The sequence below is a fragment of the Lygodium microphyllum genome, chromosome 22 (genome assembly GCF_053477565.2).
Source record: "Lygodium microphyllum isolate KBCC chromosome 22, Lygodium_microphyllum_v1.1.10, whole genome shotgun sequence".
NCBI lineage: Eukaryota > Viridiplantae > Streptophyta > Polypodiopsida > Schizaeales > Lygodiaceae > Lygodium > Lygodium microphyllum.
The window spans coordinates 36,083,007-36,107,235 of NC_141156.1; positions in this window are offsets into that span (position 1 = coordinate 36,083,007).

Here is a 24,229-nt window from a genome sequence, read left to right on the forward strand (position 1 = left end):
TTAGTCCTTCGTGGGTAACGATAGGACGCTTCACCTACAGGGTAGACTTAGGGTTATATAGCTGGACAAAATTCGATCATTTTTGTTAGAGTACGAATGGCGAGATAGCTAGAAGGTAAACTCTGGGCGACTACTAAAATGTTACTTGTCACGTAATAGAGGTGGGTACGTTACATCATTAGTAGCTCCCATGCTCCTTGCTCTAGAATATCTCCTCTTGGGGACCATTGTGAGAAGACATCTATGGTACTAGCTCTGATCTTGAGCTCCAAATGGATCGGTAGTTCTTTGTGGGATCATGACCTTATTAGTGAGGAAGGGATCGTGTCGAAAATATACTCAAGGGTTGAAGTGGTACTCCTCTCGTGATTAGGGGATGCCCTTCTTTGTTCTTACTTCTCCTCTTTCTTTACTCTCCTTTTACTCTATCCTTCTCTACCTCTTCAACTCTCCTCCATCTCTTCTTCTTCTCTTCTACTCTGCTCCTTCTCTTTTCTCCTCTGTTTGCCCCCTCTATTTTTACTCTTTTCTTCTTCCCTTTCTCTTCTTCACTTCTTCTTCTCTCCTTCATCCTTCTCTTCTCTTCTCCTTCACTTTTTCTGCTCTCTTTCTTTTTTTCACTTCTCTCCTCCCTTCTCCCTTCTTCTTTTCTCCCTTCACCTTTTCTCTTCTTTCTCTCCCTCCCTCTCTCTCTCTCTCTCTCTCTCTCTCTCTCTCTCTTTGTGCAATAATTGGCACACAGAAAATATAATATTAGCCTAATGCTAATGATTAAGCTAGCTTATATAGGCTTAGGCTAAGGCTAAGCCTTTTGATCTATTCAACTTCGTGGATTGCTTCTCCTCCCCTCATCTGTGACACCTAGTTCATGTATTAGTTTGAGGTGCATGGTATCGTGAAGGCTTCGAGTGTAATGTATGATGGTAGGATCAAGGCATCAATAGGATCGAGGGTTGTGGTGACTATTATTCCTAATGGTGGTAAATTTTCTTTTATTTTTCTTTTCTTTCTAAAGGTTTTTCTTTAACCTTATAATCTATTCCTAAACCCAACCCACCCCCCCTCGGTTCACATGAAGGGGGGAGAAAGAGCATTACAACTTGAATGGTTACATTAATCGATTGATAGTTTTTTCAAATGTGATTCAAGAAGTAGGCCAAAAATAGAGGGTAGTTGTGATGTGGCAATGATAGTTTTAGGGGCATTCCACATGCTAGATATATATTGTGGCATAGTTACTCTTTTTAGATTGTAGGTGTTGACTTTGATTGCGTGCAAAGATCAAGTGCTTACTCATACTAGTCAATTAGGGGCCTACTCCCTTTTCCAAGCATAGTAGACTATAAGAGGACTTCTCATCAATCCTCGCAAGTATCACGTTCATGGCATATTAACTTTTTACAAGGCCAAAGTTTTAGAGGGTCCAAGTTCTTTTATCTTAATTTTCAAGGGAAAATTAAATCCGATGTAATAGAAGGTGAGAAAAAGAAAAGAGAGGAAGCTTGTTAAAGCAGCTCTAATGCCCAATTGAGACTGATGGAGGTTCTTTGTTTGGTGCTATGCTTGATGTGTTGACCTATCTAATGATGTGGAGGAAGGAGAGGTTGTGTTGCCAGATTCCTTGGCAAAGGTTTACACCTCCAATGCTGCAACAAATCAAGAGGAGCACAAATATGAGGGCATTCATGGTGATCATTTCTATGAGATGTTTATCTAGGAGGAATAGGAAACTAGGCCAAATTTGATTGGCAAGGAACTAGGGACTTTTGAAGATGCAGAGATGATGGCCTGCTTGGATGGTACATGAGAACTACAAAAGGTGGTGATGTTGCACTTAGTTCAATGAAATCAATTATCAAGATGATGATACCAATGATTTTGCAAAGAAAATAGGTGGCTCATTCTATTAATCGAGTGAGTTAAGCTTACTACTCTTTAAATCCATGGACACTTCTTGTAAACCCATTCATTGTATGCATCCTTGTTTGATGCTTCTTTGTCTTGCATGTATTTTTGCAAGGGACTTTCTCTTTTCATCCTTCAATGAGGTTTCCTCTCCTAAGTTTGTATGCTTGACTCATTTGGAAATTGCAGCCACATTCTTCAGTAGCATTTTATTATTGAGTTGTTGATTCTTGAACATGACTATGAAGATGCAGAGATAATGGCCATTGTTCAAAAAACTAGTTTATTGAAGCACAAATGGAGTTTGATATCTCTTCCATCACCTTTAGGAGTGAGATGTTGATGATAGGCAGACATAGAAGCCTCATCTTTTGTAATGAGAAAATAATGTGTACTTGCAACATGTGCTTGAGGGATAAAAGATTTTTATCAGAGGCACTATGGATGCTTTTCAAATCAAATCTTTAATCTAGGATAAGGCAAATGAATACATATGAAGATAAAATTTTCTTACTTAACAAAGCCAACAAAAATCTATCATGGCTCATATCTTCATGATCTTTATGTGTTCATGATGTTGTCATGTGATGCAACCAAGGGCTATGCATATTACACATTCCACATTTGAGTTGAGGATATGTTTCTAAGTTGTGGGTATGTGTCCCTCTTACTATGCAGGCAACACTTTTAATGCTCCTTTTATTCCCCATTAGACACGTCTGTTGTGGGCAAGCGGTATGACTACTAGAGTTAGGCATAGTGTCAAATTGGGCAACCATGCTTTGGCTTAGTCATTTGCATGGAGATCTAGAATTATGGCTATCTAGAAATGTAAGGGCTTTGTTTGTCTAGTGTAGACGCTTCATGGAGAGAAAGTTCCATCATTTAAAGATTGGGATGCATGTCAATGGACTACACTTCCATTGGAAGCTATGTTAATTGTATTACTTATTTGCATTTTTAGGTGCTTACTCTTGCAATTGCTCATTGCTATATCAAAGCCAAAATGGTAGGAGGTGCAAGTTTTTTTTTGTTTTTCTTTGGTAAGGCCTTGCTTGTGTGATTCACGCATTTTCTTTTTCTATTCTATGTTGTATAATTGAATCATTTGCACTCGTGTTTGATGTGATGCTATATGGCAGGGTGATGGAGCAACTATGTATGTTGGTGTTTTTCTGATTTCTTGTGTATGTGTTCATGCAAAGCAATTGGAACACTTGATCAACATCAAGTTCTAAGGAACGAATAGTGGGATGCATGTTGATAAGTTTTTGTAAATGTGAGACAAGTGTGATTTGAATGAGAAAGGCTTGGTGTACTTCAATATTAGGTGGCGAATGTCATAAAATGAAATTAGATCTTATAAGAGCTACTTGTGTCGTATTGTGTATACTCAGCATTGTACTATGGCCTATTGTGAATTTAAGTTAAGCTACTAATATGAAGCTCTGAGTTGCCCTTCTACTATTGTGTGTCCTACTTGTGTTGTGTTGTTTGTAATCATGCATTATACTATGGGCTATTGTCAAGTCAAGCTAAGCTATTGAGATGAAGCTTTGAGGTACATTTGCTCGTTTTTTCTTCTATTGTTGTGCACACCATTACAATAGGAAATTTGCTGATTTGAAGTCTCATGCATGTTTGTTGATCATGTTGGCTGTGTTATCCAATTATTGATGGAGACACAAGACATGAAGGATAGAAGCGATAATGTCCCTCTACATTGAAAACTTGCGATTGCAAGATACTTATGTGTTGAGTCAAGAGAAATCAAGTCCAAATGAATGTAGGGACAAAGTCGCACCACTATTCTTGTATACTCCTAGCAATTCTGTCTTCCAAATGCCTCGCATGCTATGAATCCCTACAAACCTCAGCTCTTTTTCTGCTCAGAAGAGGAATCCACATCGATAAGGATAAGGGTGGACATAGTTGTTTCTTTGAAGGAGGAAAAGGCCACTAATATTTCTTTTAAAAAGGAAAAATGGTTAAACATGGAGAGAAGTAAAGAGGAGGGGCCTAAGAGTACTTACTCATCTTTGCAATACTCTAACTCAATATGATGGATCCCTTGGGAGTGTGCTAGCCCAAGCTTGTAATGTTGCAATTTCCACCTTGGGCTTTTTAAAGAGGACCTTAACACTGCTTGTTACTATAAGGACTTGGACAACATGACCACTATAAGCTCTTCTCATATTATGTTCCATCAATATTGATTTTATTACGTCACATCCTTGAGAAGAAAATTTACACTTTCTATAGAGCTATCCTAAATACTTTATTCTAGGTTATACTCAGAGATGGCATGTAGATGAGTTAGCAAGGTGCTCAGTGTGCATGGTTGGAAAGTTTCTTATTGAAATAATTTATAAATCTATGATAATATACATGCTCTAGGTTAGAGCCTTTGGCCACACATGTAAATGCAACTTGCCAAGGAAGTCACAAGTGGGGTTGATGGAATCCTACTAGTAAAGGGGCTAGGCCTAGTAGTTGCCACAGACATCATGACAAACAAATGGAAGCTGTAACCCACCTAACAATGTCGAAAAATGTTATGATTTGCTGTGATTAAGTGAAAAATAGAAGTCAAAAAAGAGATTGAGATTTTCTCTTCTTAATTGTGTGGAATAGAAGGCATTGAGATGGCTAGGTCAGCTAGACATAATGCAACATACATGTCATTTCAAGGTGGGATGCCCTTGGTGGCATGCAACAAGGACAAGTTGTAGTAGGTGATTGGTGGCAACAATAGGTAGCAACGCCTATGGTGGGCTAGGGAGTCAAATTGACACTCCATTGCTCTAAGAAATTGCTCTTCTTCAAACCTAGATGGCATTGCTAAGGCCAATCGTGGTGTGACTTATGTAAAGTGTTTGGAGTTGTTGGTGGAACACCTAGTGGTTTTGATCCAATAGAAGTGATCTTTCAGCCCTATGGAATGGTATGAGATTGTGGATCTATAATGTTATAGAGGCACCCATTTTAGATCATACCAAGCTACTGAGCATGAATCATATTGTAGAACAAGACCACTTGCCCACAATTTCTCATGTTTACCCTCTTCTCTCTTGCCACCTTCCCTATTGGTGAGTGCACCATAGGTGTTTGCCCATGGAGGTAGGACTATGGGTCTCAACATTGTGTAAATGAGGAAAGAACAAGCAGTAATGGCAATTTTTTTTAAAAAGATTTTAATAGCAAGAATCCTGGAAATTTGTCTTTAGTTGGGTGTAAAGGTGATCTAGATGGGGTTAAAATTGGGGAATGGGGACAAAGAGGTAGATGGTGAATGCAAACTGCAATTCAATTTGTATGTATTGCATCATCCTTCAATCAAGAAAACTTGAGTATGCAAAACCTAGCATTTTGAGTGGAGGTAGTGCTCCAACTCCTAATGCATCACTAAGCACATGGCTTGACATGGTTGATGGGTTCCAAAAAATAGCTTAAGGGACAATGCTATGTATTCATGTGATCCATGGAATAGATGTAATGCATGGTCATTATGTGTATGGAGCTTCAACCGTATCATGTTTGTAAATTAGTTGAGTGGGGGTGTATTTTTATCTTCATCGACATGAAAGGTTATGCAATAGCACCACAGAGAGAGAGAGAGAGAGAGAGAGAGAGAGAGAGAGAGAGAGAGAGAGAGAGAGAGAGAGAGAGAGAGAGAGAGAGAGAGAGAGAGAGAGAGAGAGAGAGAGAGAGAGAGAGAGAGAGAGAGAGAGAGAGAGAGAGAGAGAGAGAGAGAGAGAGAGAGAGAGAGAGAGGTATTTTGATTCTAACTGTTGGCACTGTCAATTATAGCTTCACTAAACACTAGGGACAAAGCAAAAACCAATCAATGCAAAGACAATCCCAATGGCATGATGTTCAAGACATCATATTCCATTATAAATGCCAACTCTTCTCTAGCCTAATGTTTGACTTATATGAATTATAATAGTGTCTTATCTTATAGGCTCTCAGTTGCTTTCTCCACAAATACCCTTGTGTAATCTACATTGATTCTGTAAAGGAATGACTTCAATAGACCTTGCACTATTCTTTAGCTTGCTTATAGTAAGTGCTTTGCTAGTACTCTAGGGCAATTGAATAGTAATATACACAACATATAGCACAATTTCATAGTGGATCCTACATGTGTGATTGAACTTGTATAAGAGAGGGAAAATGCCTGGACTTGCATGTGTAGGTGAAATCCATAATGTTTAACAACTCAAGCTGAGGTTTCCTTTCTTTGCAAGCACCATCTCCTTAAACCTCATGCTTGAAGATAGCCTAATATGCAAAGAGACCTTGGGCTTCTTTCTATTGTCATGTTCTTTGTAAGGAGGATGAAAATGAGGTATGGATCAGGCAAAGACTACAAGAAGTTTGAGTCTAACACATTTGAGGTTCGCAAATTTACCTTCGTTTGGAATGCGATAATCCCACTTTAGAGAGAAAGACTTAATAAAACCAGATTGTGGAGGTACTTGAAATCCCTAAGCTCTCATGGAATGTGAGTGTGATTCAATGGCTTACTATGCTATTGTTAATTGAAGTGTTGGTTGTACTTGGGCTAGCAAAGGATTGACAAAGTGATGATAAGTCCCTCTAGGCTAGGTGTGCAATAACAAATATAGGAGATGTGCTATGGTGGAGTGCTTTGGTAGTGTGAGATAATTATTGAGAAGGATTTTGAGACTAGAAAGCAAGGAACACAAAATAATTGAGAATATCTTTCAGGAGTTCATGGATGATATGCAACTTGGGGCATTTTTTAGATGTTAAATTGTTTAATCATTGATTGAAAGGTTAGTTAATTGTTTAATTGTTAGATGTTTAATGTTAAAATTAAAGATTTAATTATTTAAAGTAGAGTCACCATGATTAGTGTAGAGAGAGAGGTTTATTTATTTTAATCTCTCTCCTCTCTGCTCTCTCTCTCTCTCTTCTCTATTCTCTCCCTATTTATATGGATTAAAGGCCTATTTAATCATTTAATGTTAGATCTTTAATGTTTAATTTAATGGTTCAATTATTTAATTTACTTGAGAGAGGGGAGGGAAGGGAGAGACCATTTGGTGCTTGGTGTTTAATGTTTAATGTGAAATATTTAAAATTAAAATTAAAGAATTTCTAATACTTGGGATGATATTACTTACTTTTATATCTAGTGCTTTCGATTGATTTGCATCATCATTGCATGTCTTAATTATTCTTAATTATGATAAAGATAAATTCTGTATGTGTATTGAAAACAGCCAAACATACTAGCTCCTATTACTTTTTAGTATATCTTTAAGTATAGAAATCATCCAAGCATTTGAAGTCATTCTAGTTATGGTGTATGTGTGAGACATCCTTAACCATTTATTTTTAGATTATTTGACAAGGCACAACTTAAAGCAGATAAGGGTGTGCTTCTCTCTTAACATCTTGTCTTTATATGGTTTTAGATTGGTCATCTATAATTTGTAGCTTGTGCTTTCCACTTTGTATCAATGTCCTAGGCTTGCTTGGTACACAAAGATACAAGGTTTTCCTTATGCCAATGCTAAATGTGGTGTTTGGGTCCCATGTCCTTGTGGCTTAGTACTAAAGGGACACCATGATTAGTGTAATCATGTGTATGACTTAAGTGGTTTATAGCTTGTGCTTTTTGGTTTGTATTAGTGTCTTAGGTTCACTTGGCACACATAGATATAAGGCTTTCCTGATACCTCCACTAAGCATGGTGTTTGGGTCCCATATCCTTATGGCTTGGCACTAAAGGGATACCATGATTAGTGTAGTCATGCATCTAACTTTAGTACTTTGTAGCTTGTGCTTTCCACTTTGCATCAAGTGGCCCAAGCTTTCTACTATGTACTAGTGTACAAAAATACAAGGCTTTTCTTATGCTTACACTAAGCATGGTATCTGGGTCCTATGTCCTTGTGGCTTAGCACTAAAGGGACATCATGATTAGTGTAGTCATACATCTGGCTTCAGTAGTTTATAGCTTGCTATTTTCACTTTATGTGGGTATCCTAGGCTCACTTAGTATACAAATATACAAGGATTTCCTTATGCCTACACTAAGTACTATGTTTGGGTTCCATGTCCTCGTGGCTTGGCACTAAAAGGGATATCATGGTTAGTGTTATCATGTGTATAACTTAAGTGGTTTATACCTTGTGCTTTCAACTTTGTGTTAGTGTCCTAGGTTTGCTTGGCACACAAAGATACAAGGCTTTACTTATGCCTACATGAAGCATGGTATCTAGATCCCACATCCTTGTTGCTTAGCAACACTGAAGAGACATCATGATTAGTGTAGTCATATATCTAACTTCAGTGGTTTGTTTCCACGTCCTCGAGGCTTGGTAGAAGGAATGCCATAGGGTAGTCATGCATTTAACTTAAGTGGTTTACAGCTTATACTTTTTGTTTTGTGAAAATAAAAATATTGCTAGATAGATTGTACTAACTATTTATATATATGTATACATATATGCTAAATTTAATACAAATACTATATTGAAATAGAATATAAAATCTTATATCTAATAATTGGGATATGTAATAAATTTTTTTAATACACCATATAAGTGTAAAAAGGGAGGTCATACGACTCTTGCACGAGCCATAGATAGGAGGCTTTCTAGGATTCTTTGCTTGCAAATAGTGTGTCTGCTTTATAAAGAGTGAACCCTCAAATTGCAAGTACATTCTTTTATATCTTTTTGGCTTGGATACACACCTCCCTTTGTGATTATGGGATTCATTACATGTGTCTCTAGCACCATACTTTTAACACCCCCCCTTGATGCTAGCTCAACCTCTAGATAAGTGCACTTAAGGATGTAGATTCCCCCATAAATCCTTGCAAGGCCTCTAACCTTTAGAAAAGTGCACTTAAGGATGTAGATTCCCCCATAAATCCCTGCAAGGCCTCTAGCTCATGCAATGTTAAACAAAGTGCAAATAACTTTTATAAGATATCTTTACAATTTTCTTCACAAGATGCCGAAGACTCTTGTATTGTAGATTTACTTTTGTATTCCAACAATCTTTGTCAGTGTGTCCAAACTTGTTGTAGTTTTTGCACCTTGGTTTTTCATTGTTTCAATAGTCTTGCTCTTGTTGTGTCCATCTTTTCCACATGTCCTACAAACAATCTTTGAAGAAGAACCTTTATTGTAGAGTGCGGTTGTTGCTATGGGGCTTAGTGTAGACTCTTGGGTCTTTGCCTTAAAATTACTATCTTACTTGTACAATACAACTTCCATTGCATTTAGCTTTCTATTAGGTACATTCCTTAGTGTAGCCACAACTTGTCCATAGCTTTGTCTAGTTTGACACAATGTTTAAGACATAACTATTGCTTCTTTAATATCTTTTCCAATGGATGAGAGTTGCACCTCTAGGCTTTTGAGTTTATTGATGAGTGCTAGGAATCAAAGTTATTTAGGTCCAATCTAAAAAAATCCATCAAAAGATTAATGTTTGAATATTTTACTTATAAACCAATAACTCCTTATTTAGGATAGCAGATGAGAGAAGACTACAACCTTTGGGTATTCTACAGAATCAATTGATCAAAGTGGCAGGCTTGAAGTTCAAAGTAAGCTTTGTGATTCTAAGAATGTAAAAAATAGGAGATTCTTACAATATGCTTTTGGCTAGACCTTGGTTTAAGTTGGCTAAGTTGAAACAGGATTGGCGAAATGATTATGTTTGTATTCCTAGGGGCATTAAGGAGGTTAGGTTGTCTACAGTGAATAAAGTTATGTTGAAAAGTTCAACTAGACCTATAGTGGATCACACCATTAATTTGGTGGATGAAGTGAAAGATGATGAGGAGGAATTATTTTTGCAAGAAAATCCTTATGTAGTCCTAGTTTTTGAGATTGATGTTGATGCTATTATTCAAGGATATCAAGAGTTTCCTCTGGTGAAGGGGAATGCAAGTTTGGAGTAACAAATTGTTTATTCTGCAGTCTCAAATCTATTTGGACAGCAATCTGTTACTATTCCTAAAGATCAGAATCATCCTGATGTTCAGGAGAGGCTAGGAACTAGTCAGGGAAAAGTGATTCAAGACCCAGAAAGTAGTTCTCTTGAAAACAAATGCAACATTGGATCTGAAAATCAGCAATTGACAGAGGATCAGCAAAAGGATGATCCTAGTATACAGGAAGAGGAAGGGCAAAAATCTATTCTTCAAGCTAAACAGAGGTACAAGCATACCATGAGAAGATTTGCAAGGGTAGTTGAATATGAAGTACATGAAGTTAATTTGAATGAACAAGGGGAAGGAAAACCTATCAAAATGAGCATTTATGTAGATAATGTATTAAAATTGGACCTTATCAAATTATGTTAGGAATTTCATGATATTTTTTCTTGGGATTATACAAACATGAAAGGGTTTAACCTAGTAGTGTGTCAGCATAGAATCAACTTGAAGAAGAATGCTAAATCGATTATTCAAAAGTGGTATTGAATGAATCCTAACTATGCTAAGCAAGTTCAAGAGAAAATTAATAAGTTGTTGAGAGTTGGATTCATTAAACCAGTTAATGAGGTGACTTGGTTGTTCCCCATTGTTGTTGTACCTAAGAAGAATAGCAAGGTTAGAGTTTATGTGGATTATAGGAAGTTGAATGTAGCTATAGTTACTGATCCCTTCCCATTACCTTTTACTGATTCTCCTTGCTTGATGATGTAGCAGGACATGAAATGTATAGTTTTTTGGATGGATTTTCAGGTTATAATTAGATTAGAATGCATCTTGATGATATGGATAAAACTACTTTTATCACTGAATGGGGATCTTATGTTAGTACAATGATGAATGTTGGCTTGAAGAATGGTCCTCCCAAATTTCAAGGAACTACTCATAAAACTTTTAAGCCTTATCTTACAACTTTTTTTAGGGTCTTTATTGATGATTCTGTGTGTTTGGTCTAAAAAGTGATCATTTGAAGCATCTTCGACAATGTTTTGAAAGATGTAGGAAACTTGGTATGTCTTTGAATCCTTTTAAATCTGTTTTGCAAAGTTGGGAGTACTTCTAGGGCATATTATTTTTGAAGATGGTATGGTCATAGATCCAAGGAAAATTGCTGTGATTCAGAAAGCAAAAGCTCCAACTAATGTGTAGGAAGTTATGAGATTTGTGGGCCAAGTGAAATGGCATAGTAGATATTTGAGATATTTGTCTCATATCTATTTTCCTCTTACTACATTGACTAGAAAGGGTATGCAATTTGTGTGGAGGTCTAATCAGGACAAGGCTTTTGATATTCTCAAAAAGATACTTATAATGGCTCCAATATTGCAACCTCCAATATGGGATTTACCTTTTCATGTATTTGTGGATGCTTTTGACATTGCAGTAGGAGCAGTGCTTATGCAGGATAAAGTATCAGGTTGGTTTAGACCAATTTACTATGCTAGCAAGAGATTGAGTGCTGTTGAACAGAATTACTTAGTTACGGAAAGAGAAGCACTTGTATTGTTTTCTCTTTGCAGAAGTTTTAGCATTATTTATTAGGGAACCAAGTGATTTTTCATGTGGATCATCAAGCATTGTTGTTCTTGATTAATAAACCTCTGTTAACTGTGGAAGGTTAGCTAGATGGATGCTGCTGCTATAAGATTTTGATTTTAAGGTTATTCATACTCTTGGCAAAGAGCATGCAGTGGCAGATTATTTGAGTAGATTGGATAATGATGATCTTGAAGTTGGGGTTTGTGGATCAGCTCCCACATGCTGAATTGTTTGAAGTATAGGTTCTTAATCCTGGTTCATATTATGATCAGTTGTTGCATTTCCTGAAGGAAGGAGTTATGCATGTACACCTTACTGCAGATCAAAGAAAAAGATTGGCATTAAAAAGTCGATCAGTTGTTGCATTTCCTGAAGGAAGGAGTTATGTATGCACACCTTACTGCAGATCAAAGAAAAAGATTGGCATTAAAAAGTCAATCATTTCAAGTTATCATGAATGTTTTGTATAAAACAGGAGTAGATAATGTTATGAGAAGATGTGTTCTTGAATACGAGCAGCAACAGTTCTGCATGAAGCTAATTCTAGACTGTCAGTAGGTGGTCATTTTTCAGGGGAAATAACAGGCAGAAAAATATTGTAGGCAAGTTTGTGGTGGCCTACTATGTTGAAGGATGCTCATCAGTATGCTAAAGAATGTTTGCAATGTTTGAAAGAAGTTCAACCTCTTGACAAGGATAGAATGCAAGATCATCTTGTCTTACCACTTGAGCATTTTCAAAAGTGGGGAGCTGATTTTGTGGGGCCAATTAAGCTAGCAGCTAAGAGAATTGGTAACAAATATATTTTGGTTTATACGGATTACTATACTAAATGGGTGGAAGGTCGATCATTGAAGGACAATAAAGCAGTTAGTGTGGTTGAATTTTTGTATTCTAACATTATGACCAGGTTTGGTTGTCCTATTAAGTTTATAAGTGATCGAGGAAAACATTTTTTGAATCAAGTTATTAGGAAACTGACTATCAAGCACATGATTTTGCATAAGAAGTCTACTCCTTATTATCCTCAGGCTAATGGTCAAGCTGAAAGTTTAAATAAGATTTTACCCCACATCTTGAAGAAGATTGTTGAGGATAACAAGGATGATTGGGATGAAAAACTTGATTCAGCATTGTGGGCTTTTACGACAACATACAAGGTTTCAACAAGGCTTACACCTTTTAGGCTTGTTTATGGTTTGGAAGCTGTAGTACTTATGGAGTTTATAGTACCAAGTCTAAGGATTGCAGTAACACATAAGTTGGATTCTCAAGAATTAGTGAACCACAGATTAGGACAACTCTTGAAGTTAGAGGAGGATAGGGTCCTTGCTGGGCCTATATTTTAGGAATTACCTAGCAACAGGAGACAAGCTTGGGTGAACAAACATATCAGAAAGAAAATCTTTCAGGAAAGTGATTGGGTAGTGGTGTATAATTCTTGACTCGGTAAGTTTTTGGGTAAATTAAAACTCCATTATGCAAGTCCATTTGTGATATTTAAGGATGTTGGGTAGCGCACATTTTTTCTCAAATATTTGCAAGGCCTACAATCAATGGATTCAGACTTAAAAGATTGATTCAACCATATTATGCACATGTTATTTTGATCTTATCATGGTTTGTTAACTTAAGTGTGACATGCAGTGATTCAGTGGAGTGGTCTAAGATGTGTCATGCTGAAATGACAATTGGCACAAAAAGGCTCAAAGTTATAGAGGACTTGGACTTCAATTTTGAGATGGAGATGAAGAGTTCTTCTTTGGTTTCCTCTTCTTTCTCTCCATCTTTGTATGTGTGTCGACCTGCATTGCCAACTATGACACATACTTGGCATACATCCGCCAAAGCATTGTCCAGGAAGAAAAGAGCTCATGTGGAGGATGATGACGACACCAGGTATGACCTACATGAGGAGGAGCGCTTGGAGCAGTTGGAAGTGGCATCAACATCGAGGTCTTCACCTAAGGTACTTGCTTCGAGTACTGTGCCTACACCATTTGTAGATTCTACTTTGGCACTAGATGTTGAGCATGCATCTACCAAGGCATGGCTAGAAAGAATCGGGTTGTATTAGTTTGCATGCCTTCCTTGGGATTCTTGGGCCGCCAATATACATGCTTTGGTACATCTAGATATCCTACGACAATCCCAGGGTAAAATTGTAGGTTGCCTTGAGCTTACAACGACTATTGTAAGCCATGTTTTTGCATTACCAATGAATGTAAACCCCACATTGTGGAGATGCTCTGATGAGCAAATGGATGAAGCATTCGAAGATGTCATGGGTCCACTCAAGGTGTATGTTATGAAATGCATTGATGCTGATCGCAAAATGCATCTTCAGTGGTTTATGGAGAAGTTCATGCTATTTATTAAGACTAATTCCATAGCTCGAGAGACTTATGGCTTAATTTATTATGCTGAGAATGTGGATATGTCGAATTGGGCTAGGGTTTTGTATGATAGGTTAATGACAGAGATCAAAGTGCTAAAAACTAAAAAGGTTTTTCATAAATCTTGAATGGGTTGTTTCTTGGCAGCCCTATATGAGTATGCTTTTAGGCAATATCGTGGTTTGACTATGGAGTCCTTATTGATTTGGACACCTGATTCTATGTCTCAAGATACAAGGCATGTTGATGATGTGACAATGGATACTAGTAATGGGAAAGATAGTGCTGATACTTTTGATCTTTTTGGTGGTGTGATGAAGAGAGATTAGCTCTTTACAAAGATTTATTGTAGGCAGGTTAGCAGAAGCCTCATGCAAGACAGGTTGTTATGGATATTGTAAAAGATCATGGGAAGTCAATATATGATGAGATGACGGAGCATTTAGATGCAAGGGTCACAGGGGATGTATTAAAATCTGCAGGTAATATAGGAAAAAAGAAGGAAAAGATAGGTAAAATTTGGCTGAGGGGTAAATGAAATATGGATGAGCAGCCAAAAAGGTGTTGGTTGATGCTTTTGATACTGTTAAAAAGGCTTTACATGGAGACTTTGAGTCTGTACATGTAACTCCTACTCCTTTGGTCTTAGGTGACATGGATACTAATGTTTCTTAGCTTACTAGTATGTCTGATGTCATAAGGATGACGTAGAAAATCATGGCTTATGTGGGACAGCATGGCTGAGATCATTCGCGCATTGCAGCATACGTTTTAAGTGTTCCCAACATCAGCTGAATGCCGAGAGGATGAGGGCTGAGGATTTGGATCAACAGTTAAAGAAGAAAGTAGTAGATTATGATGCTCTATTTGTTTACATCATGAGCAAGTGTTAGCATTGCAACAACACATAGAGCATAACAAAATTTTAGTCAATGTCTTTGAAAAATGGACCGAAGAATTGAAATCTTAGTGTTTGGATAGTATGAAAATTTTCATGGATATGTATGTACAATTATAAGTTGATCATAAACTTTTATAGGACATGTTTGTACCTTTGAAAATGGTTGAGCAACAAATTCTTCAAAATTTGAATGTGGATGTAGATGGGGCAATAGTGCTTAAATCAGAGTATGAAGAACTTCATGATGCTTTGTTTTTGGAAGTAAAACAGTCATGGCAGAGGGTTGCTCAAAATTTGGATGCATTGGTTTCTTGACCATATGCCATGTTTGAGAATGTGTTTATGGTAAATTAGCCAGTTGAGGTTCATGAGGATGCATGATTACATGAGAAGGTGTCTATGCTTGAAGAAAAAATTCATGATTTGAAATGTAGATTGTAGGAGGCTTTGGAAGCTAAAAGATATAGTGAGGAGTACATTGCTACTTTGTTGCAAGAGAATCATTTTCATGCCGGTGATAGCAGTGATGTGGTGCAAGAGGTTATGCATGAAGTGCATGAGGAGTTCTAGGAGTTGAGAGGAGCTATACATGTTGGACATGATGGTCCATCTTCTGGAATGCAGATGTTCTCTTGCAGGGATATCATTGTTTGTGTCTCGATTACTTTCTAGTTGCTCATAGTGTTATGTTGTTACTTCTTTTTTGAGTTTGTACTTTATTCATCTTTTTTATTGGCTTTAGAATTGCTTATGAAATTTCACAAGAGGATTATGAGTATCTAAGAGGAGCTCTACTCATGATAGCTCAGTGTGGCCTGTTTAGGGGTGCAAGGCCTCTAGCAGGGTATAAGTATGTTCTTTATGTCATTTAGTCTCTTACTCTATGCTTGTGGGTTCGAGTCATGCCTATGCCAGGTGTTAGGTTTTTTGCCATGCTCTTTAAGTATTCGAATCTTTGTTTATGTATTTTGGAACCATAAATGATTTTTGGTTATGGGGGGATTGAAGTTTACGCAGAGAATACGTCTATGCTTGTGTTCTTTATTCTGGTGCCATGGCGTGTTTATGTATTCTTTGCTTCATTCTTGCAAATGCTCTAAAGAGAGAGTTAGTGATAGAGAGAGTTAACCCAACCCCACCCCCTCTCTTGATCATCGACTAGGCAATCTTCTCTCATGCTCTCCCGTCTCGAGTTCAACCCTTTTTCTTTATCTCTCAACCCCACTCTCAACGATGTCTCCAAAGCAACAAGGTGCAAAGACCATAAGAACCACTACAACCAGCCAAGGAACGGCTCGGGTATTGCCAGAGATACAAGAGTGCCCGAGGTTGCTAGAATTGCCACTACCAATGGAACATCGGGTGTGGAAAATAAAATTGCAAGCAAATACAAAATTTCCAATGTCGTTGTGCCAAACCAAGTTACTTGCATCTTAAAAATAGCTATTGTTTTTATATCACCACATAAAATAATAAGCTTTTTGCCAAATTTTACATAAAATGTTAGCTTTTGCACTAAATGGTGCATGAACTATGTGTTAGATTGCATGGAAAGCATCCATTAAAAAATTAGCTTTCATATTTATACTTACACTAAATGAAAGCTTTCATCTAGGGTGCATATTAGTATATGCATAAATTAATAACTGCTACCTATGATTTATAGTTAGATTAGTCAAGATTATAATCCGTAGAATCATGATAGAAGTAGTTGTAGGTGGATATTGTATAGGTTATGAAGTAGAAAAACTACACTAGATACCAAACTAGTAGGTAGTTGTGTAGGTGGTTGCATAAACAAAGAACTTAGTATTATTGTGTGCATTAGTTAGCACACAAAAAGAATTTGTAGTTGCATTGCATGAAATGAGTAAAGGACTATATGCACACTCGAGATTAGTTAAAGTAAAAGTCTATTTAAAAACCTTGTAAATCATCTCGTTAGGTTATCGTTGCCATATTTTTCTAGGTACCAACTAAAGAAAAATCACTATTCCTTAGGACAGTTTAATGTTAAGAAAATATTAGATGGAATTTAAAAAAACTTAAAGAACAACTTAGACCCTCTCAATCTATCGTATTACCTACAAACCCCCAAAAATTGAAATGGAGAAATATTGCATATTCTTCATAAATAGTTTATGTAATGGTATCACTTATGTTGGGTAAGTTAACCCTAAGCGGAAAATTCATGCCTTGCATAACAAAGTTAAAAGAGATGTACTCAACACTTCTTTATGGGAAGGAGAATCCTTATTAGATTGTAAGGTTACCTTAGGTTAAGGTCTACCTTTCTTCCATAGATACATGCGTGTGAACATCCATCAAGAGGAGAGAGGAGGGAGGAGAGAGAAATACTAAATTTGCAGATCCACCACCGGGCAACTATTTCTCGATTAGTAACCCGTGATGGAGAGCAAAAAATTGAAGAAATTGCTTGCCAATGTCTGATTGGTTGGTTGCTTGTCACCTCCCATAGCCATCTCCACCATGAAATGAGCGCAAGGGGATGGCACATTCTAAACAATGCCATTTGGAAAAACACACCTCCCCCCTATCACAAATTTTTTTAAAAAAGGGGCCAATTGACCCCCCAAAAGGGCCATGCCCAAGTTTTGTTTTAAAACTTTGGTCATTTTTATCCTTGGTGGCTATGTGAAGCTATGAGATGTAGGATGGTGTGATTGTCATTGCATTATTGATATATGTTTGATTGTTTGTGTTTGCTAGAATCTAGATCTCTGATTAAAAACATTGACAAACAAGATAAAAGGAAAGACCATGCTAGGCTACCCCAAACCTAGTTGTGAAACCCTACTCCCATGGTTATACTTCGAGATGCTTAGATTGGCTCCATAGCGGAAAGGTTTGTTCATAGGATAGTCTTGAGTAGTAGGAAATGTGGATGCCAGGGGGACTTTGACTGTAAATTTCACATTTCTCCTAGAATTTGACGAGTCTCTTCCTGACCTAGGATGGAATCCTGAAATCCTAATACTAGCTAGAAGGGTGGAATGGTGGTGGACAGAATATCCTTGTGGAATTATGTATATCTTCTACAAGATCGAAAAGAAAAAAATTGTAATAAACTTTCAATATAATAAAGAAAATTATTTTACTCAAGGTTTGTTTGAATTATATGCGTGTTTGTGAGATAAATTATGTGAAGGAATCTGTTATTTAACAGACTAATTAAGGAAGCTAGTTGTATATGTTTCAATAAATGTGCTATGGGTAATTAAAAAACTAAAGATGATACCATTACCAAAGGAAAGCAAGTCGATAGTGTGACCCCCGATGGGTCCGTCCAACGGTAGGGTGGTTGCAGTTAGCTAGGAGCTTTTCTAAATGGACGCTAAAAATAGAAAAATGATAAATTAGCCAACTAGTTGCTATGTAGAACCAACTTGCATTGTTTTAGGGGGATGAAATGGAATTTTGCCTTATGGGCAAGAGGATTGACGTGCTGCACTCCCCTTTGTCTCCCATTCTCTTTGAACCAAGTGCAATGGCAAGTTCACTTCAGTTCAAGTGATCTTGTGAGAAGTGGAAACTCGAATTACTGATACTAGTTGGCTATTACGAGACCCGATTTATTATAAGAACTTAAAATTCAAGTTAATCCTAGTGGGTTCGGCTGGAATTCTTTAGTTGCGATGTAGACTCAATAGGGTCTAAGTGACAAACCCCATGATACTCCAGCGAGCACCAGGTAGCATCATTTGAAAAACCTACTGATGGATTATAAAAAGCACACCTTGGAACAAGCTTGGTGGGCACGTTAGAATTGGTATTAGAAAAACACGTTAGTATAGAATATGACGTAAGCTTAAAAAAATTTATTGGATCATAAATATAGCTTAGGATATGCTTTTCCTTAAAGGAGAATTCTTTTCTTAATGTATGTTTCTGAATTATGACAGAGTAACGAAACTTGGAAACAATTCTTAATCTTCCAAGTAATGTAAAATATCAACTATGCATTCATTCAATTGTCTGGAGAAATTAGATGATGTGGATATTAGACCAATTGTACAACCCCTCACATGTGTATCATGAGAGACGATGGATGATTAATAGAGAATACTACCATATTGATGCAAGCCATTTAGCTTATTTTTAGAATAATTTGAAAAGGATAAAATAGATGGAATAACTTAAAGTTATCAAGATCTATCTATTTTATGCAACCATTGTAAACTCAACCCTATATACTAGAGGCAAGAAGATCGAAACTCAACCAGTATATCTATGAGGAAGTTACAAAGATCCTTCTAACTGATAGAGTAAAAGTCATAGGTCACTCTAGTTTCGCCGCAACTATGAGAATGACAGATTTCTTGATCTCTCTCAAAAATATAGATTCTTAGATATCTACTCTCAGAATCCAAGTTACTTCATAAAGGATGCATCGGAGTACCATGCTTAGATTGTAGTAGCAAATAAGATGACCTTGTGACCTATCTGAATAATGTATTGCTTCCCATTGATTACTTTATACATCCATTGTAATAAAATTTGATTGATACTTTATTAATCAAAGAAATAATGGAACCCTACTTTTCCCTTGGAACCTCTAAATTGTAGTTTGAACTTTCAACAAATTAAGCGAGAAATAATTTGAGTATTAAACTCTAATATTAATGCTATTTAAATTTTGTAAAGTTTAACTTGAGAATTGTTGAAAATTTCCCAGAATCTTGCACCCATAATAATTCCCACAACAAAAGCCCAAGAAAATAGGAATTTTTTGAAGCAAGTCAAACCTTCAGAATTTGACGGGAGAGGTGAGAATGTGGAAGCTGATGAAAATTTTTGGATTAAATCCATGGAAGATTATTTTACTATCATTGGAACTATCCTAGGCAACCAGGCCATGATAGCTAAGCCATAATTAATTGGCAAGGCTCGACTCTGGTGGAAACAGTGGTGCCAAGATCAAGATGTCCCTGAAAATACCATTACTTGGGATTTATTGAAAGAAGCTGTAAGAGGAAGGTATTTACCTCCAACTTATCGCACCCAAAAAATGAATGAGTTCTTTAATTTGAAGAAAATGGGACTGACCCTAGAGACATATTACTCTAAGTTTGTTTTACTTCTCAAATATGCACCCTCCATGGATACTGCTCAACAAGTATCCAAGTTCTACAATAGGCTAAATTCTCCTCTGAACACTCATTTGGAATCAATGTGTCCAATAGACCTCCAAAATGCTTTAATTCGAGCTGCTCCTATAGTACAAGAAGTACAATCAAAGCCTAAAAATAATAATTTTTGGAGCTACAATAACCAAAACAAAGGAGAATTCAAAGTTCAAGCAAAAAGAACCCAAGGTTAATTTTACCAAGGTCAAAAGAAAAATGCAAAATCCAATGAAATTTGAAATTTTTTCCTTACCCAAGGAAGCAATGATGTCTTAAGTGCTTTGAGTGTAATGAGACAGGTCATTTCAGGAGAGATTGTCCAAAGCTTGGTAGAAACCATCGCCAAGACCAATTTCAAGGTTAAGGCAGAGCTGCCCAAGCCCAAGGTCAAGTAGCTATGGCAAGAGGAAGAATGTCAAGTATTACCCTTAAAGAGATTAATAAGGAGGAAGACACTACTATGGGAGAAGATATTGAGAAAGCAGCTGTTAATGTTGCATTCCACAAAAGAAGGGTCCAAATCGTCAATATTCGATAATACAGATACCAGCTATTGTCAAAATTTGATAATACAGACACCAGCTAGTCACCAAGGTAAATCATTTAAATTTTTGATTTATTGTGGAAGTACACACTCGTTTATTTCACCCAAGTGTACTACGAAGTTAGGGATAGACACAATAAATGCTTCAAAACTGCTTGGAATTAGTAAATGGAAAGGAAGTACTTTCTACATAGCAAATTGCCAAGGTAGAGTTTAGTTTAGGAGAAAACCTTTCAAGTATGAGGTTTAGGGTAATGAACTTAGGAGCTTATGAGTGTTTACTATGAATGGATTGGCTAATTCCCAATAATGCTTCTATCCATGGTGAAAAAAATCAAGTCACATTTTAGGATTTGAACGGTAAAATAGTGACTACACAAGGTGAAACATGGAAACCTAAGGTTTAATTAGCAAAAGCTTCTCAAATTATGAAAGGCTTAAAAAAAGGATTACTTATTTACTTGATCAAGCTTAACAAGGTAAACCAAGAAGAACCATCCTGGTTAAAAGAATACACCCACATATTTCACGAAGAGCTAACTGAGTTACCTCTAGAAAGAGAAATCAATCATGAGATCAAACTTGTTCTAAGAGATGCTCCAGTTGTTGCAAAAAGACCTTATAAAATGTCTATTCTTGAAGCAATCAAACTGAAAGAGCAACCCAAACAAGTGCTAGGTTAAGGGTAAATCCGGCCAATTAGTTCACCATGGGGAGCCCTAGTGTTATTCTAGAAGAAGGAAGATGGAACTCTCCGTCTTTGTATTGACCTACCAAGGGCTAAACCAGGGAACATTGAAGAATAAGTACACAATCTCAAGGATACATGACCTTCTTGATCGTCTGCAAGGAGCAACTATCTTTTTTAACATCAATCTTTGGTCAGGATATTATCAGATCAGAATCAAGGATAAAGATATACCTAAAATCACCTTTAACAAAAGATACAATCATTTTGAATTCATTGTGATGTCATTTAGATTGACAAATGCTTCAACCACCTTCAACAAGTTAATGCATGACATTTTTATACCTCATCTCGATGATTTTGTTCTTGTATTCTTTGATGACATCCTAACTTATTTTAAGGAGGAAGAAGATCATGAACCACATCTTCACTTTGTTCTAATACAATGAGACCGTGATCTTCATGTCACTAAATTGATTGCTTATTACACATTCTCTATTTAATAAATTCATGTCACTAAATTAATGACTTACTTTTCTTTAAGTGTTGATGACGATCTAGCATGGCCATGAGACCATTATTCTTAGTGTATCACTTAATGGGGTGATCAAAGCACTGTGACAGGGATATCTGGTACATGTAGTATAAGTTATGAAGGGGGAAAGAGGTGTCTGTCAAGTGTAAGAGCATACACAAGAACCAAGGAGTTACACATAAATGAAGATGGATTGAGTTCTAAGAAGAGGAAGTGCATTCGCATTGTGCATATGTATTTATGTGTGCATCCAGGGATGCTTGGAAATATTTTACTTGTGTGTAATGAGCATTGCATTCATTTGGGGTCATCCTCTCCCCTACAAGTCAAGGTTTAAGGTCTTTTCTTTCATTAAGAAAGATGAGAGACATGATCCTCTAGAAGTGAGGAGAGAAGTGATTTTCTCTTTCTAAGGTCTAAAATGATACAAGCTTTTGTAGAATTCAATCTTAAGGTTGAGGCCCAAGGCAATCTAATGAACTCTCCCTATCTATGACTCAAGTTGGTTGCATGGACCACAAGTTAAGAGTACAGTTTAAAAAGTTATTTTTTGAAAAATTCATTTTTAAAATATCTCACAATAGAAAAATGATCTCTAAAAACGGGCTGTAAAGGTTATCATGAACAACGAGATCTACAACTTTTGTGTTGGATATTTTTTCATCCAAACAATGCACAAAGAGATATCTCGAAATTAGTGCTGCAGAGTGGAACAATCACATCTTGCATGAAGATCAACTCAACTCTCTCTCCAAGAAGAGAAGCTCTTGAAAGCCTATAAAAGAGAAGGCTCTCCTTGGGTGTAAGGGAGAGGTGAAGGAAGCATCGTATCCAAGAGGAGAAGAGAATATGCAAGTGCTGCAGAAGCCCTGTTGAAATCAAGTATTATAGAAGCTCTGCTGAAATCAAGTTCCAAGAGGAGAAGAGAAGGTGCAAGTGTTACAGAAGCCCTGCTGAAATCAAGTGCTACGAAAGCTCTGTTGAAATCAAGTTTCAAGAGAAGAAGAGAAGATGTAAGTGCTACAAAAGCTCTGCTGAAATCAAGCGCCAAGAGAAGATCCCTACACATATTGTGTAGGAGAGAAGGAGACTCAAGAAGGATCAAAAGGTAACTTCCAAGTTGTGCAAGTGTTAGCCGGTTGTATACTGTGCAAGACCGTGATCTTATTTCCAAGATCTATAAGTAAGAACTGGCTTATGTGTAACGGAGGCGCTTGCTCCTTGTCAATAATATAACTCCAGAAGGGGGGGACTGGCCCATCTTCCAGTCCCTAGTGTGTTGCCAATTTCTCTACCTCTCTCTCTACATCTTTCTTTTCTCTCATCTATTCTCCCCCTATACCAACATAATATTCGCCATATATATTTTAAGTATATAAGAAATTCGAGCGTGTATCTCGAATTTTATAACAGTGATATTAGAGCAGGTCTCTTTGCTTTTCTCAAAGTAAAGGCGATCCTTGTAAGAAAAAGGTAAAGATGGTAACTGATGAAGTACCTACAAGTGAGCAATTACGATTGACAGCTTAAGGGCAAGGGAAGAAGCTACTTATGAAGGACCGAATCCTCCAAAAGATAGTGATACTGGAGGAAACACCATTGCACCAATTGATGGTGAAGATGTAAAGCATCCAATTGCTGAGAAACTTTCTAGAAAAAAGAAGGATTCTTGGGTCAAGAAGAGTAAAAAGACCTCACCTCGAGTGAGGCGAATAAGAAGGGAGTCATCTACCTCAGCAACCAATTACTCTCCTGATCACTCAAGTTCCTCCTCCTCCTCATCTTTTAGTTTCTACTCTCTTGGTTCTAAGTCTTGTGCATAAGAGCATAAAGTTTGACTCTTACTTCGGTAAGAGAGATCCTGCTAAGGCGTTAGCCTTTGTCCGGCAATTTGAAGTTGCTTTTTCTCATGGTAATTTCTCAGAAAAGTCCAAGCTAAGGCACAATGTAGGCATGCACTTGAAAGACACGGCTAGCAATTGGTGGTTGACTCTCATTTTAGAGGAAAGAAAACCTACGACTTGGAAAAAGTTCAAGAATAAGTTTTATGCTTAGTTCTTGCCTCCTGATTTTGAGAATGATGTCAATTGGGTAGGCCAAAAAGAGCATGAAAATGTCACTAGTTATGTGGCCATGTTTTGGTCTACTCTTCTCAAGGTTACTCCTTTCATGGAGATCAGCGATGAAGATAAGAAAAGGAAGTTTGAAGCTGGTCTACTCTCTTATTTACACAAAACCATGAAGGTGTATCCACATGAAACTTTATCTTGCATGATGGAGTCTGCCATCATAGCTGAAAGTTTGCATACACCTGGTACATCTCGAAAGTTGGAGATGAATTCTTATAGAGCTAGACAAGAGTAGCTCTATGATCAACCAAGAGATAGGACTAATCGAAGAAGACCTACCTTTACCCATGACCAATATTCAAAGCCAGAGGGTAACAAGAAGAAGCACAAGTATCTCTCACCCTCTAAGATACGAAAGTATAAAGAGGAAGGAATGTGCTTTCTTTGTGGTGAGTTAGGGCATATGAAACTTGATTGTCCTCACAAAAGGAAGGAAGCAAATGTGGTTAAAGATC